The sequence below is a fragment of the Sapajus apella genome, unplaced genomic scaffold (genome assembly GCF_009761245.1).
Source record: "Sapajus apella isolate SASKATOON/1434 unplaced genomic scaffold, GSC_monkey_1.0 scaffold116, whole genome shotgun sequence".
Lineage (NCBI taxonomy): Eukaryota > Metazoa > Chordata > Mammalia > Primates > Cebidae > Sapajus > Sapajus apella.
In genome coordinates this window covers 2401133-2415519 of record NW_022437056.1, presented here as the reverse complement: position 1 = coordinate 2415519, position 14387 = coordinate 2401133, and the positions used below count along the sequence as shown (strand labels likewise).

Sequence of the window (14387 nt, the reverse complement as noted above, 5' to 3'; positions counted from 1 at the left end):
TAGCAGATTCAGTGGACAAAGCAAGCCATTTTGGTTATGCTGAAAATTTTCAGATTTAAAAGAGAGAAGCCTTGAAATTCAGATAAGCAAATATCATGATGGAAAAGGAAGCACAGGGATTCGTCAGAGGGTGCAGAGGAGCATTTCCTCAGAGCCCACAGCTGCTCTGTCCCCAGATTGTCAAAATGGGCTCTGGTTCTCACTGAGTGGAGGGCAGGAGTGGGCTGAGAGAGCGGAACTAGCTTTCTTTCTCGAGAGACGTAAGTGGAGCAAAGATCAAGTGCTGTTACAGGCTGGACTTGGCCATTACTCAAGGCCCTGCTTCAAGATAGCAACCTGCTTCCGAAGGCCACCAGCCATTAATTAGCATTGTGGGGCTCAGGGAGCCTCGCTCGGCCCCAGTACGCACCTCTCAGCACAAATGAGCAAGGACACACTGAAATCTTCAAAGAGGTACCTATAAGAGCAGTTTATTGAAACTGGAAAAAAAATAGCACACAGAGAATATCTGGAAAAAAAGTAGAGAAAATTAACATCGAGATGGTTGCTTTTTGTAAATGGATCTTGCTGTTTTATTGCTTTCTCAATAATGGCACTGCTTCCATAATTTATTTGAAAGGCAAGTTTCCCAGCCTAAAATTAGGAATGCAGAGTTCAATATCCCTGTTCCCCATGGATATTCATAGAAAGAGGACAGAGTCAGCCTTCCGCAGTCTTATGGGGGACAGATCATCTTTTCATCCATCATACATGGCGTAACCACAGACTTTTTTGGTCCTGAAATGCTAAGTTGGACTTAAAACCAGCAGAGTGAAGGTGGACCTGCCCTGGGCAAGCCAGGATGGAAGGTTACCTTCCTGTAAGCTGTACAGAGGTACGTTCAGAGCAGGAAGCGTGCTTACATCACGCTTGTATTTGTGGTTTTAAATTAGTATTGGATCCTGCATTTGATTAGACATACATTTGATAGTTCATATCCAATACTGTCATAACCTCATAATTCTTTTAGCTCCACCGTCTACCCCAACTTGACCAATCACATCTCTCCTGAATGCCATGATACATTTGAACAAAAGACACTCCCCAGAGTAAGGGAAACAAAACTCTACCTCTGTCCACTGAGGGTCCAAGAATTAAATTGACATAAGAAAGATTAACAGGAGAAAAGCATGCAGATTTATTTAATGCAAATCTTCTGTGGCCCGGGAGCCTTCTGATGGTTACCAGAAGCTGATGAGCATAGTGAGGGTTGAGGGCAAGGAGGGTTGGTTAATGGGTACAAAATATAGAAAGAAAGAATAAGATCTTCTGTTTGATAGCAAAATGGGTGAATATAGTCAATAATGATTACACATTTAAAAATAACTAAAAGAGTGTGGGATTGTTTAACACAAACCATAAATGCTTGATGGAATGGATATCCCGTTCTCCATGATGTGATTATTTTACACTGGATATCTGTGTCAAAACATCTCAGGTACCTTGTAAATGTATATACCTACGATACACCCACAGAAATTAAAAATAAAACATTAAAAAAAAGAATAAGAGAAATTGACCATTCTGATCTTAGGACTTGAAACATACTTTGGTTTTATCTGAAAAGCAAAGGACCCTCAGACCTCTAAAAAGAGTCGTAAAGAACTGAAACTCACCACATTACCGCATTCAGGCAATGAGATGCCAGATGATTCTCTCCTGTTTTCTTAACTATTGTTGCATTTTTTCCATGCTATATAAACCCCGAATTTTAGTTGATCAGGAGGTGGATTTGAGGCTGAGCTCCCGTCTCCTTGGCTGCAGCACCTGATTAAAGCCTTCTTCCTTGGCAGGAATCATGACCTGAGTCATTGGCTTTCTGTGCAGTGAGCCTCAGGGCCCAGACAGGACCCCTGGTGTTAGGTAACAATTTGATGATGTGTAATGAAGACTCAAAGAATTTCAACGGGGGAGGGGGGGAAGACAATTAGACTGGTGGGTCATTAAATGTGTCATAATGGTTACAATTAGCCCCATGACAACTTTATTTTATAACCACTATTTTTGGTATAAAATAAGGACAATGGCTTCAATTTTGCAACTTTGGATTTGATTTCATCCATCAATAAATGTCGCTGAAATGACATCAAAATACTCCAAAAATCCAACTATGCATTTTCTATAATGAAGCCAGGAAATTTTTTTGCAGTGAAGACATCTCTTATTTTTACTTCAAAAACTGGGTTTGGATGATGCCAATCCTTCTAAGTGGAGGTCACTTAAGTCCAAAACTATGGATTCCTGTATTTGCTTTCCTACCACACCTTATTCCAAAGGGAGTTAAATTGTGCACTTTGGCCAAGTGCTTCCCAGCATTAGTACAAATTTCAAAAGAGAATTTAGAACTGCAATAAAATATGTAGGAATTGTGAGTGTAATAAGTGTCCTGATGAAAATACTAGCTTGTAAGTTGATCTGTAGCAGGGAAAGTGAGAGTGGCTAAAATTGGCCTGCCATGAAGCTCTGAGTCTATTTTAAAACCATGTCAGCATCTGGAATTGGGTTCAACAATGATGGTATAGGGAAAGACAGCACCATGTGTTTCTAGATGGCCAGGAGAGAAAATAAAATATATGTCATAATTTGGCAAGCAAGAAAAAGTCCCAAAATCTATAATATATAATTATATATTATATTTTATGTAATTATATATTGTATGTTATGTAATATAGTATACAAATTATATATTATATTTTATAATATATAAGTATTATACATTATATAAATTATATGTTATATAATATTTAGTATCTATTCATTTAAAGTTACTTTTTTCACGTTTATAATAACTGTTACATCAAAATAGAAAGACTTTGTCCTTTGGTGTTGGTATATTAATTTGAATGTGTTCTCAGGAATTATATCATGCTTTTCTTTCACATGAAGCAAAAAGTGTATGTTTTCCCTAACTTGCTAAAACTTAGTGTTCTAATAATGATTGTTTTAAATTAATAAGCGTCCAATAAAAATAAGCAAACTGCTAACTTAACATTCATGAATATTCTTAACATCTTAAAATGATTGGTCAAGCAGATGTGGTTTAACTGGAAGCACAAAATTTTAAGTCTGGAGACCTGGGTTTGAGTTGAACCTGCTAGTCATAGGAGCTTGGGCCTCTTTTTGTCTTGGGTGGAAAAGAGATGACAACCTCACAGGATAATGATAGGTATTAAATTAAAATAGTATGCCCATGTTTTCAACAGTAGACCTGGCAGAAGAATGATACTCCAAACAGTGCTTTAAACATATTTCATTTTTCTTTTGACTTCCAATGATTTCTCAGCACAGTGCAGAAATGTCCCCCAAGGGAGAGGAGTGCTGACAGGCACCTGTGAGCACCCCTCCAGCAATGGAGGATTCCAATTCTGAATTCCCTTTAGGTAGATCGTTTGACTGTAATTGCTTTCGTGATAAGGATGCAGTGCCCAGAACAAACAGCTCACTTGTGGTTGTGTAAAAGAATAAATAACAGAACACAATGAAAGAACTTTGCCTGGACAGAGCCATCCCTCTGCTAGATCCACAGGCTATTCCCAGGGGCCGCTGTCATTAAATATCGACAGAACGCTTTGAAGATAGGCGGACATCCCGGGTGGAGGCTGTGGGTCCCTGCACCCAGCCAGCAGCTCTGCTCCTCAAGCACACCCTGTCTTCTTTTGTCTAATACAAAAAGCTGTATTAGATGGAGGTATTTGGTGATGGAGAAAAGGGACAAAATGGCTACAGCAAGGGGGTTTAGAGTTAGAGAATTTTACTGAAATAAGCAGTTTTACGTCATCTACTAGTTTTAAAAATTGCACATATATTCTGGATAGAAGTTTGTATTTCAGTTTTAAAGGTTTTGGGCTTTTTTCATAAAGCCAGACTTCCAAAACAAAGCAGGGGAATTTTCCCAGCTCTGGCCTAAAGAGCCCTAAAGGATAGAAATCTTTTCATGTCAGTAGCTGGAGGTTTTGCTTAAAAGAGAGGTTATAGCCCGGGCACAGTGGCTCACGCCTATAATCCAGGCACTTTGGGAGGCCAAGGCAGGCGAATCACTAGGTCATGAGTTCAAGAGCAGCCTGGCCAAGATGGTGAAACTCTGTCTCTACTAAAAATACCAAAAATTAGCTAGGTGTAGAATCCCAGCTACTCTGGAGGCTGAGTCAGAGAATTGCCCAAACCCTAGAGGTGGAGATTGCAGTGAGCCAAGATCTCGCCACTGCACTCCAGCCTTGGTAACAGAGTAAGACTCCCTCTCAGAAAAAAAGAGAGAGAGAAAAAAAGAGAGACTCTAAACTGAGAGGGCCGATCATAGGCTTTAATGAATATAAGACATCTCCAAACCCTTCCGGGTGCTGCTGGCTGAGCCCGGCCATCCCGGGGACACCTGGGCATTGCCTGTGTCCCCCTGTTGTCTTCTGTGGTGCTCAGATCTGTGCCCTCACCCAGGACTTTCCTGACAAGCTGTACTATGGAATTAGGGTTGTTTCCTATGCATTAGCCTTTAACTGGGTATGTTTTCTTGTGTGGGAAGCAAATAATTGCTTATTTATTCAGGAGTTGCTTTTAAATAGCTGTAGATGGTCATTAAGTCACTTTGTTACATGAATCATTAGTTTTAACTATAACTTTTCTAGGAGAGAAATATTCACTGCATGCTATTAATCTTGTACTTTTAAGGGGTGTTTTTATCGTGTGTATTTCTATGAGTCTTATAAACACATTTCTTTATTGTTATTTTGCTTTACATTCTGGGGTACACGTGCAGAGTGTGCAGGTTTGTTACGTAGGTACACATGTGCCATGGTGGTTTGCTGCACCTATCAACCCATCATCTAGTTTAAAGCCCCACATGCATTCGGTATTTTTGTCCTAATGCTCTCTCCCCTTGCCTCCCACCTGTGGACAGACCTTGGTGTGTGATGCTCCCCTCCCTGTATCCATGTGTTCTCAGTTTTCAGCTCCCACTTATGAATTAGAACAGGTGACGTTTGGTTTTCGGTTCCTGTGTTAGTTTGCCGAGGATAATGGTTTCCAGCTTCATCCATGTTCTTGCAAAGGGCATGAACGCATTCTGTTTCATGGCTACATAGTATTGCATGGTGTATATGTGCCACATTTTCTTTATCTAGTCTATCATTGATGGGCATTTGAGTTAGCTCGAAATCTTTGCTATGTTTATCACATACCAATTTCAGTGTTCACACTCAGTTTGATAGAAATGGACACTCATCTTTAAGATATGGAACTTGATTCGTGTACTGGACCCAGTGTGTGTGTATGGTCCCATAATACACAAGCTCTGGGCAACTTTCTTAGGAAAAAGTTTCCCTATATCTGTACACATGATTTTAATGATGAGGGAGAACAGGTGTACCATTAGCATGTCTTTAGGATCTATATGCTTCTGAGATATAAAAGTTTTCTGGTAATTTATGAAATTAAATACAATGTAACTTATAATAATTTCTATATAACTCTTAGCATTTATCAGGTACCTGTGATGTGTCCAGTAGGGTGCTTGGTATACAGGTTTTCATCTAATTTTGACACCAATCCTGCCTGGTGGGCAGCCACCCACCTCCACCTGCTCTTCAGAAAAGACCACAGCTTAGGGACTTGCCCCAGGCCACACAGCTGGTAGGTATTTGGGGCCAGGGATGAAAATTATACCTCCCTGACTGCAAGGTTAATATTTACTTCAACACATAATGCAGTACGGACAAAAGAGGAGAAGACTATAGCATTGAGCAGAAGAACAGTTTACCTATTCTAGGTGTAATAGTATCTGACAACAAGCATTTATAAACACACATATATGTATTTAATTAAGAGATATAGGTGCTGATCAAATGATTACTTCTTATGCCTAGATTTGTCAAAAATAACAAGATACTAAGGCCAAACTAGTAAAGTATGACAGTGTCTCTTTGACAGGGGAGAGGGGACGCCTGGGCTGGGAAAATGATGCAGCTGATTTGGAATTGGTTTCACCTCTTTGAAAACTTTAGTTATCATTTTCTTAAGAGTGAAATTGGAATGAAGGGCACGGACTTGGAGTCAGCAAGACAGGGGTTCCATCTCAGTCTCTGCCTCTGCTGATTATATGGCTAGAAAAACCAAGTCTTTTTTTTTCTTTTTTTTTTTTTTTTTTTTGAGACAGAGTTTCACTCTTGTTACCCAGGCTGGAGTGCAATGGCGCGATCTCGGCTCACCGCAACCTCCGCCTCCTGGGTTCAGGTAATTCTCCTGCCTCAGCCTCCTGAGTAGCTGGGATTACAGGCACGCGCCACCATGCCCAGCTAATTTTTTGTATTTTTAGTAGAGACGGGGTTTCACCGTGTTGACCAGGATGGTCTCGATCTCTTGACCTCGTGATCCACCCACCTCGGCCTCCCAAAGTGCTGGGATTACAGGCTTGAGCCACCGCGCCCGGCCCAAGTCTTTTTTAACTCAGTTTTATTATCTGTAAAATGAGGATATTAATATCTTGCATCTGAAATTATATTTGGTAATTGCTTAATATCATGCATGATGCATAGTAAGCATTTCATTAATAATAATGTTAAATTATCTAATGAATCATGGTATACTATCCAATACTTTTAAGAGTAATAATCATTTTTGTTTATAATAACAATGATGATAATAACCATGACGGTACTTTCTATTTAAATATTCTTGATTTAAATGAGATCTGCTTAGAAAATTATGGCTTCTACTCAACTGGTGATGAGAATCTGTTAATCTACTGAAGATTACAGGATATTTTACATGATAGGTTCAAAGAATGTGTCATTTTGGGTGATTTATCAATTTGAAATAAATTAACATGGATTACACTCAATTAACAAAATGAAGCCAACCATAATACAATCTGCTTTTGATAATTATGAGGATAACTCAGGATCTTGTATTTTCTCAAAGTCTTCATTATAAACATTGGTCAATATTGATAAATGGACAGTTTCTAGAGAGTTTTTTTTGTTTGTTTTTTTTTGTGTTTTTTTGAGATACAGCCTCGCTCTGCTGCTCCATCTGGGGTGCAATGACAGCATCTTGGCTCATTGCAACCTCTGCCTCCCAGGCTCAAGTGATTCTCTCACCTTAGCCTCCTACGTAGCTGGGACCACAGGCATACGCCACCATGCCTGGCTAATTTTTGTATTTTTGGTAGACACAGAATTTTGCCGTGTTGCCCAGGCTGATCTGGAATTGCTAAGCTCTAGCGATCCACCTGCCTTGGCCTCCCAAAGTGCTGGGATTACAGGCATGAGCCACCATGCCTGGCCTTCTAGAGAGTTCCTAATGATGGCATGTCACACTTCAATGCCCACTAGGTAGGTTTGCACCTTCATGCTTGAGGAAATAACTCCAATAGTTTTGTGGACTAAAATCCAATGCTCATATTATGCAGCAAGCCAGCTGATTGGGTGTAAGTTAAAAATAGCTCACACAATAAACGCTTTATATGTAAGTTGCTAGCACCCCTTGGGTCAAACAAGCTGAGTTATTCAAGCTAAAATTAGCTCTGAATCAAGTATGTGCATACTGAGAGGGCAGGCTCTTGGTGAAATATTGCAGATGCAAAGTGTTTCTCCTGTGAAATGTTTATGAACATCACTTGAGTAGTCCGGTAAACATTCTTGCTTGTCATAAGTCAAGGCCACATTGTACCCAGAGAACAAGGGAAGATGATGCTATTTCTTCAAATATTTTCATCCCCATATTCTTGCTAATTGTCCAATACTGAATCATAAAATTGCGAGTCTTTTGTTCAGTACCTGTGGAATTTTCAATTCACCCATTAAGCTGGTTTGTGGAGGATATGGAATTGAAAAAGGAGGGCAATGAGCATGTGTTCAATAGAAATGCATGCGGAGGTGTTTATTCTGGTTCACGCGCAGGGACATACGTGGTTGAATAATTAGGAGGCTGAGTCCCATTAATGAAATAGCACCAGAGTTTCCTTTAATATCTGCCTACTCTCTATTAATTGATTCATTTATTATTAACTCAATAAATGTTTATTGAACACTTACAGTATATCATAATGCTAAATGCTCACTTTCTAGAGGGAAAGATGAACCTTCAGGAAAGCAAGATATGTGTTATAAGCACTTACAACAAGGTGTAGGAATAAGGAGATAAGTAAGTCATGGATTCTCTTTGGGGCAAAGAGCTTGGAAAAGGCTTTTTAAGATGGGAAACCATGGATTTGGGTCCTGAGGCCCTAAAGGAGAAGTAGAAGCTGCCTCTCAAAATATATGCCTGTGGTGATCTGCTGCTGGAAAATGTTTAGCAATGGGTCCTCCCAAGAGAAGAGCCTGACCTGTAGCCTTCTCCCATGTGCATGGTTTAAATACGTCCACCATGGCCAACTTCAGACCACCACCATACCCATCACTGGAGACAGGCTTGGGAGGAGATGTCCAGTGACACTGCACCATGTCATACTTCCACCAGACACAGAAGTAAGTACCCTCAAGAGTGCAGACAATGGCCAAATGTAAAAATGTGACTAGAAATTGATGAGCCTTGAGCCATTATTACTGTTTTTAATATAATTTATTTCTTTTTAAGTATATATAATCTAAACATTTAAAGCTGACATAGCAGCAGACCTATACACACATGTTTTGAACATTTGACAGTGAGCTCTCACGCTCTGGTACTGGCACAGCCTGAATTTCTCGTGCTTTCTGAGCTGTGGTTGCTAGAATGCAAGAGTGGGCTCTGCATGCTGACATACACTGCACCTGAAAGAGAGGAGGGAGAGAAGCCATCAGAAGACCCTTAGGATTCTCAGGCTCTTTCTTGAGTTATGGTTAAGAGTCTTTGCTTTCATATAACGTGTAGGTGTTTAAAAAATCTTATGAGCAAATAACAAATCAGGCTGTCCTCTGTCAATTTCATCAAACTTCTAAGATCCCTGCCTTTAAAGAGACTTCACTCTAGATAACAAGATTACAAGAAGAAGCAGACACTAGCTAAACCTTGAACACTACATCAACCTTTTAGAATAATTCACTTTGGAAGTAAGATAAGATGGTTACTTTATTTGCTTCTTCAATTAAATGAAACCTATTGTCTTTTGTGTTTCTGATTTTTTTTAAGTATTTTAACATATTGAAACTAAAAATGTATGGTCAAAACTTTTCTGTTATGACTGGTGCCATGGAGAAAAAGAAGAAAATAAAGTCCTTTCTTGAAATAGTTATTTAAAGAAATAAATTTACATAAATTAAAAATTTGGTTGAGTATACGTAAGTGAAACTTTATAAAACAAGTAAAACTTCAGAAAAGCATAGTCAGAGTGCTTTATAGACTATGCAGTCATCCCAGTACAGACTGGCCCTGTGTCATATACCCCCTCTGAGAACATAAACTCTAACTTCTCAGCCATGGGAAGTGCAGTATAAAATACAATTCCAATTTTTTTTTAGCCAAAGTTGTTTATTCAGACAGATTTGCAAAAGGGAGCACTGGGGCCGTGAGTCTCCCCTGCACATTCTGTTTAAACCATGACTTAAAATCCAGTCCTCTGTAAATCAGTTCCTCCTTCTTCATTCCATCTTTCACCATGAGATACAAAAGAAAATAACACTGATAATGTCTACCATCACATCATGTTAAGTTGAATTCACTTATCATCAGCAAGTTATTTTCTCTGCAAAGATGGGCTATAGCTTCCAAAAACAAAGAATGACAGCAACAACAAAAAGCAAAACATGAGGATAAATGAAAATGAGAGGGCCCAGAGATGGTGGGCTGTGTGGCTGGGGCTATTTTCACTGTCATCAGCATTCTGCCTCACGCTGGCTTGATGAAATCTCGTTTCTTCTCAGTGAAGCACTGATACCATGTTAGTAAAGCATGACAGTGCATCAGTCTTTGCTAAAAAAAAAAAAAAAAAAAAAAAAACAGACACACACATAAAAAAAGCCTACTATGTTTGTTTTAAATTTAAAACAATGCATGAAAACTGGAATTTTAGGCCAGGCGCGGGCTCACGCTTGTAATCCCAACACTTTGGGAGGCCAAGGTGAGCAGATCATGAGGCCAGGAGTTCAAGACCATCCTTGCCAACGTGGTAAAACCCGATCTCTACTAAAAATACAAAACGTAGCTGGACATGGTGGCGTGTTTCTGTAATCCTAGTTACTCAGGAAGCTGAGGCAGGAGAATTGCTTGAAGTGGAAGTTGCAGTGAGCTATGACTGCACTACGACACTCCAGCCTGGGCAACAGAGCGAGATGCCGTGTCAAAAAAAAAAACTAGAATTTTAAAAAAATTTAATTTTTTTTCCATCTGATGAAATAAAAAACCTGAGAGTTTTAAAAATTGATTATTACTGCTAATTATAATACCAATTATCTTTTTTAAACAATTATTTAAATTTATACCTTGAACTTTACAAAGCACTCTCTTGCCTCGAATTTCTGGGTACCACAAAGGGTCTTCCCAGTAGGCTGGCAGGGCACTGTTGTTATTTGCATTTTATGGAGAAGATGCTGAGATTCAGGGATTTCAGATAGCTTCTTTCATGTGAACATTGATTTATTCAGTCAGCAAGTATTAATTAGATGCTATCTATATTTTGGTGGCAGTTTTGATATCTGTGGATATAACCCCTGATCTTGCAGAGGTTATATTCTGGAGGGATGAGAGGACCAATGAACACGTAGGCAATTTGCCAGAAAATAGAGAAGAGTATAAGAAGAGAGGCTAGAAAATGATCAATGTTTTTAGTGCATTTAGGTTGCTCAATGAAGGCCTCTCCAGGAAAGTACCCTGTGAGCAGAGACTGAAGACAGTGAAGAAACAGGCAGAGATGGGCATTTCAAGTGGACACACACTTGCCTGCCCGGCCCCAGTGGCTGCTGTGACGGGGGGAAGAGTGGCAGGGGTGGGACAGGAAACGCTTGGGGAGGGGGAGCAGATCACACAGGGCCATCTGCCTTGGATTTCACTCTGTGTGATGTTGCGAAGGTATTTTCAGCGGGGACCGGCCTGACCTGGCTTAGGTTTTAGAAACATCACAGACACTGCAGCACAGAAAGGCAGACTCCTCAGGGCTGCAGCAGGGAACCCCAGCTAATGACACAGGATGGAGATGAGGGTGGGTGCCCCTGTGAGGGTAGCAGAGGGAGCGACAGGTGGGTCAGCCGGCTTTTAAGTCATAGGTCAAGAACTGAAGTCCTCAGCTGCCAGCCCAGGGCTGCCTTCTCCAGTTTAACAGCATCCAAGTTAGCAGCCCGTTCTGTTTCCCAGGAGACCTGTCAGCAATGATCATACAGATAAGAATAAGATGAAGAAACTCCCAGGGAGTTTACAGCACCTCGAAGCAGGGCAGAGGTTCATGAAGCCTAAATAGATGGTGCATTAGTCAGTGCATTATATGTGTTTTATATACACACACACACACACACACACACACACACACACAGGTATTGATCGACTTATGACCTATGCAACTTACGACCATTCGACTTTACGACCACAATCGCTAGCCACGACTGCTCCGCGTCTGGCAGCGCAAAGGCAGCACTACCATCTCCGCGTGCACCATTTCAACTGTTATCCCAGACTCGGTACAGCAACTTGTGTTTTGTGTTTTGGATATTTTTCATCAAACCCCTCCCAATAAACTTCTTATACATTTGAAAGCAATGGACCCAAACATCGAACGATTTGCAAGGATTGAACGGATGGCGCACGATGTGTTTTGTCCGTATCATGAAATTTATGAAGAAAAAAAGAAACATACAATTGAGACAAAGCTCACCATGTTTATGAAAAAACCAACTCCGGTAACCCCAACTGCTGCCTCAGATGATGACATCAACGATCTGCAGCCAAACACCAGCGGCCAATAAAATGTTTCGTACATGTTTATATATTTTGATATGTTTTGCAATTGGAAAAATGTTTCCTATGGTATTTTTTACACCTGTATTTTGTATTTTTGTATGCACCTGTATTTTGTCATTTTGTATGTTTTGCAAATATTAAACCAGTTGTACTGGTAATGCAGTGTTTTACGTAAACCTGACGAATGTGAAAATAAGAAACAAAATGGTGTAGAGATGATACAAATGGCATAAAATGAACAAAGAAAATTATGATATATAACAATAATGAAAGAAAATTATGATAAAATATGACTTAAAGATTTTTATAACATCATTTCACAGTGCTGTACATATAGCCTACTCAACTTGCGACCAAATCGTGTTACGGCCGGTCTGTCGGAACCAATTGTGGTCGTAAATTGAGCACTAGCTGTATATCTCCATCTATTTTATATATACATATGTAAAGTGGAGTTTATTAGGTATTAACTCACATGATCACAAGGTTCCACAATAGGCCGTCTGAGAGTGGAGGAGCAAGGAGATATAGCCTGAGTCCCAAAACTGAAGAATTTGGAGCCTGATGTTCGAGGGCAGGAAGCATCCAGTACGGGAGAAAGATAGGCTGGGAGGAGCGGCCCATCTGCCTTTTCATGCTTTTCTGCCTGCTTCATATTCGCCAGCAGCTGAGTAGATGGTGCCCACCCAGACTGAGGTTGGGCCTGCCTTCCCCAGCCCACCGACTCAAATGTGAATCTCCTTTGGCAGCACCCTCACAGACACACCCAGGATCAACACTTTCCATCATTCAATCAAGCTGACACAGGTATGAACTACCACAGATAGTGAGACACTAGGAACATTTCACTGCCGTTGGCATAACTTACTTAGAAAAGTATGCAATTGCGTCTGAAAGCTTAAAAGAATAAGGTGTAAATTATATCCTTGGGTATGTTATTCAAAGTCTCTAACATATTCGTTTCCTCAAATGTTAAGAAAGAAGAAGGAAAGAGGTGCTGGGTCATCCCTTGGACCCCTCCCATCACTGCTGTTGTCAGCTGCTGTGTTCTGTTCTGTGAATTGGCCATCAGGACTGCACCTGGATCCCTGAGGTTTCTGACAGGTGTGTGTAGCCTAAGGCTCAGCCAGTTCCAGGCCCCTGTCCACCTGGCCTTCCTCTTTATACACAGTTCCTAGCATCGCGCCTCACACAGAGCAGGTGCTGTGCTAATGTCTGTTGAATTAATAAGTGATGTGACCAGTGGGTGAGTGAATGCATACCCAGCTTGTCTTCCGTGTCATGGTTTCCATGTCCAGAAGAGTCTCAATTCAGGCTACCTTCCCCTCCTCCTTCTGAAAACCTGAGGTTCCTCCATTCAAGATTCATTCACTTGGAACTTGTGTTGTCAATATTTAGCAGAGGATAACTAGCTATCCTCTGATGTTGAATGAATGAGTAGATAGATGAAGCAGTGAAGTCCCTCACTGTGGCGTAACCAGGAACCCCCAGCCTGGCCAGCCCAAGAAGCTCGAGGCCTTGGACCCTCCTACCCAAGGCAGGCTCTGAAGCATGGGCCCAAGAAAGAAATAATTGCTCACACGAATACGTGACTCAATGGCAAAGTGACACATGACAAAACATGGATGACACACTTTAACTCAAATTTATACTCTGTGCTACCTTATTTAGTGTCTTTGAATTTATGTTCCCAGCCTTTCAATTAAAACATAGTTTTATGCTCATTTTACATACTTTCCTTTTTTCTAAGCATTCTGCCCTTGAGGGATGATTAACTAATTTTTCTGTATATAATGGCTTCCGCAAACATGTTTCTGGTGGGGTCATCCCTTAATCTTTGAAGACAAGTTTAGGTAAACTCTAAAAATATAAAGTCTGTTCAGTGAAACATTTCCAGTGAAAGTACAGGCTAACGGGGTGGCTAAATGATTTCTCCCCATCTTTACCTGCTTCCATCACACCTCTCAGACAGCTATGGCCTAGGAGGAGATGTAGGCGTTACTTTGCCGCCAGGATTAAGGCTCATAGCCATCAAAGCAATATAATTCTATAATTGTGATCCTCCCATAACTTTACTTAGCAGCACAAAGTTTAAGGCAAGGAAATGGGCAGAAACTGGAGTAGCTACAGGGTGTTCAGTACGCATCTTCCCTAGCATCGGCTCCTCCTGAGCTCCAAACTCACCCATCCTTCTGTTGCCAGACATTGCCTCCTGGTTGATCCCCAGACACCTGAGATGAGCCTTCTGTATCCCACACTGTGTTCCGGATCCTCTCTTTTCCCCACTGTTTGGTCCCCTTTGCACACCATATGTGCAAGATATACCAAGATGTACAATGCCCGCTCAAACCCCTCTTCCCCTCTGTAATATCCCTCAAACTCCACCATCTCTCCACCTGAATAAACACTTCTCATCTCTCCAGCTTACGCTGTAGCTGCCTGAGTTATCTCAAATATATGTGTGTGTGTGTGTGTGTGTGTGTGTGTGTGTG

General features: G+C 40.7%; 1 protein-coding gene and 1 long non-coding RNA gene across 3 annotated transcripts in view; one reads left to right on the top strand and one right to left on the bottom strand.

The window, feature by feature from the left end:
• Positions 1 to 14387, top strand: part of CSMD1 (CUB and Sushi multiple domains 1) — a 2101842-nt gene that overhangs the window by 1333049 nt on the left and 754406 nt on the right. The gene's annotated exons all lie outside the window — the stretch shown is intronic.
• On the bottom strand, positions 4790 to 4968 carry LOC116538065. Its single transcript, XR_004263487.1, has 2 exons — positions 4933 to 4968; positions 4790 to 4901 (listed from the first exon to the last, which is right to left on the bottom strand). It is a non-coding gene; the product is annotated as an uncharacterized LOC116538065 (long non-coding RNA).